Here is a 3,977-nt window from a genome sequence, read left to right on the forward strand (position 1 = left end):
TTAATCGTACACTAATCATGCACGCAAATGTGTACGATCAAGATCAGGGACTCATGGGAAGATATCACAACACAACTCTAAAACATAAATAAGTCATACAAGCATCATATTACAAGCCAGGGGGCCTCGAGGGCTCGAATACAAGAGCTCGATCATAGACGAGTCAGCGGAAGCAACAATATCGGAGTACAGACATAAGTTAAGCAAGTTTGCCTTAAGAAGGATAGCACAAACTGGGATACAGATCGAAAGAGGCGCAGGCCTCCTGCCTGGGATCCTCCTAACTACTCCTGGTCGTCGTCAGCGGGCAGCACGTAGTAGTAGGCACCTCCGGTGTAGTAGGAGTCGTCGTCGAAGGTGGCGTCTGGCTCCTGGGCTCCAACATCTGGTTGCGACAACCAGGTAGAAGGGATAGGGGGAAAAGAGGGAGAAAGCAACCGTGAGTACTCATCCAAAGTACTCGCAAGCAAGGAGCTACACTACATATGCATTGGGTATCAAATGGAGTAAGGGTATCATATGTGGACTGAACTGCAGAAAGCCGGAATAAGAGGGGGATAGCTAGTCCTTTCGAAGACTACGCTTCTGGCAGCCTCCGTCTTGCAGCATGTAGAAGAGAGTAGACTGAAGTCCTCCAAGTAGCATCGCATAGCATAATCCTAACCGATGATCCTCCCCTCGTCGCCCTGTGAGAGAGCGATCACCGGTTGTATCTGGCACTTGGAAGGGTGTGTTTTATTAAGTATCCGGTTCTAGTTGTCATAAGGTCAAGGTACAACTCCAAGTCGTCCTGTTACCGAAGATCACGGCTATTCGAATAGATTAACTTCCCTGCAGGGGTGCACCACATTCCCCAACACGCTCGATCCCATTTGGCCGGACACACTTTCCTGGGTCATGCCCGGCCTCGGAAGATCAACACGTCGCAGCCCCACCTAGGCACAACAGAGAGGTCAGCACGCCGGTCTAAACCTAAGCGCACAGGGGTCTGGGCCCATCGCCCTTAGCACACCTGCACGTTGCGTGGGCGGCCGGAAGCAGACCTAGCCTAGTGGCGTTCCAGTCCAATCCAGCGCGCGCCGCTCCGTCGCTGACGTCAAGAAGGCTTCGGCTGATACCACGACGCCGGGATACCCATAACTACTCCCGCGTAGATGGTTAGTGCGTATAGACCAAATGGCCAAACTCAGATCAAATACCCAGATCTCGTTAAGCGTGTTAAGTATCCGCGAACGCCGACCAGGGCCAGGCCCACCTCTCTCCTAGGTGGTCGGAACCTGCCCTGTCGCTCCGCCTCAAAGATCCACTCGCGGGTGCTCCTACGAGCCGACCCGTCTTTAATCACCACATGTATCATGTATAAAGTAAATAGTATATACCCGTGATCACCTCCCGAGTGATCACGGCCCGATAGTATAGCACAGCAGACGGACAAGAATGTAGGGCCACAGATGGAAATACTAGCATCCTATACTAAGCAGTAGGATTGCAGGTAAAGGTATCAACAGTAGTAGCAAGGACAGGCTATGCATCAGTATAGGATTAACGGGAAGCAGTAACATGCTACACTACTCTAATGCAAGCAGTATAGAGAAGAGTAGGCGATATCTGGTGATCAAAGGGGGGGCTTGCCTGGTTGCTCTGGCAAGAGAGAGGGATCGTCAACTCCGTAGTCGTACTGGGTAGCAGCGGCGTCGGTCTCGGTGTCTAGCGAGAGAAGAGGGGGAAGAAACAATAAATATTTAAGCAAACAGATGCATAGCGATGCATGACATGACAAGTAGCGGTGCTAGGGGTGCCCTATCGCGGTATGAGGTGATACCGGTGAAGGGGGGAAACATCCGGGAAAGTATCCCCGGTGTTTCGCGTTTTCGACAGATGAAACAGAGGGGGAAAGTTGCGTGTTCGCTATGCTAGGGATGCGTGGCGGATAAACGGGCTGCGTATTCAAATTCGTCTCATCGATCTGAGCAACTTTCATGTTGAAATATTTAATCCCGAGTTACGGATTAAAGATATGATTTTCTAAAGATTATATTAATTTCTAAAATTTAATTAATTATTTAATTAATTCGAAAATGAATTAATGACAATCAGCATGATGTCATGCTGACATCAGCAGTCAACAGGAGTTGACTGGTTCAACTGACCAGTGGGTCCCACTGGTCAGTGACAACATTTTAATTAACAGATTAATTAAACTAATCATAATTAATTAATGGTGTGGGCCCCACTGTCATACTAATTAATTAGCTAATTAATAGTAGTTAATTAGGTTAATTAATTATGAGGTTAATTAATCTTAATTGGTTAATTTCATCAGAATTAATTAAGTTAATTAATTAATTGATTAATTAATTTTATTATTTATTATGTTATTTTTATTTATTTATTTTATTATTATTTTTTTTCTTTTCTTTTTTGCTCTGGGGGTTAGGCCCCACATGTCATTGGCCCGAGGCCATAGTGGGTTCGGTACCACGGGCGCCGCCCGAACAAGCACCGCGGGTGCGGGCGCTGGGCGCATGCCCAGGGGCGTGGGGAGGGCGGCGGACCTGGCAGGTTGCCAGGTCGGCGTGGGCGAGGCCAGCACGGGGTGAGGCGTGGCCGAGGCGAGGCCGGCCGGAGCACCAGAGGCAGCGGGCGTCCGCTGGCGAAGCTACAGGCGGGGGGCCAGGGGGCGCGCGAGGCCGGCGCATGGGGCGCAGCGTGCGAGGGAAACGGGGGCGGCGGCGCGGCGAGCGAGCGGCGCAGGCGAGGCGCATCGGGGCGGGGCGACGGGCGCGGCCAAGCGGAGCGGCGCGCGGAAGGGGCGGACGCGGCCGCAGCGGAGCGCGGGCCGGAACGCGCGCGGGTGGAAGCCGCGGCCAATGGCATGGCCGAGCGGCAGCGGGCGCGGGCGGCGGGCGCAGGCGCGGGCGCGTGAGCGGCGGTGACTGCGGGGAAGGAGGAGGGGGCGGCTCACGGTGCGTTGTAGGGAGCGGGGCAGCAGGGGTCGAGGGAGGTGATGGCGACGACGGCGTAGAGGGAAGTAGGCCGGCGAGGGAGGCGGTGCGGTCTCCAGGCGGCGACGGCGAAGGGCACGGCGTCGGGGGGGGCCGTTCCCCTCGATCCGATCTGGATCGGGGAGGAGGGGGGAGAGCGACTGGGGGAGGGGGCGATGGGTGACGGGGTGGGGTTAGGGTTCGGGGTGGGGGATATGGAGGAGGGGAGTGGGGCGCCGGCTGGGCCGGCCTGGCGGCCCGATGGCCTGCTGGGCCATGGTCCAGCGGGGGGGGGATCTTCTATTTTTTTTTTTGTTTAACTGTTTATAACATTTTTCTTTTACGGTTTTAATTCATACTATTTTTGTTTTATGAAATATAATTCTAGCACCTAAATTAGTGGTAGTAATTATATTACTGCCACAATTATCCTTTTATTTATTAAAAGTAGTTTTCAATAATTTAATCATTTAAGTGACGATTAAATAAATAATTTAGCTATTGTTTCTATCATTTAGTGCATCTAAGCATTTTATAAAATTTTGGGTTCACCACCCTGATCATATATGATTTATTTGCTACACTTTGAACATTTTAGATTTGACTTTAGAAAACTTTTATCGTTTAACTTTATTTTAAGTTAGAATTCGAAAGGGACGTGATACACCGCAAGATTAAAAATAGTAACCATGGTGACGTGGCATCATTATCGTGAGATTACTGTAGCCTAATTATCCGGCGTCACAATTCTCCTCCACTACAAGAAATCTCGTCCCGAGATTTAGGAGGGGAGTAAGGGAAAGACGTGGCTACGAAATTCTATCGAGTCTTCTCGGTCTTGGTTGCTCTTCTCGAAGAGGTTGATCCCTTTCGTTGATGTCTTCATTTCTCTGATTTAAGTCACCATGACCAAGTCGTCATCCTTTCTTCGGAACTCCAACGTACTTACGAATAGGTAATAGGCAACTTGGCTACGTCAGAATGCTTATGAGG

The sequence above is a fragment of the Triticum urartu genome, chromosome 4, assembly GCF_003073215.2.
Source record: "Triticum urartu cultivar G1812 chromosome 4, Tu2.1, whole genome shotgun sequence".
Lineage (NCBI taxonomy): Eukaryota > Viridiplantae > Streptophyta > Magnoliopsida > Poales > Poaceae > Triticum > Triticum urartu.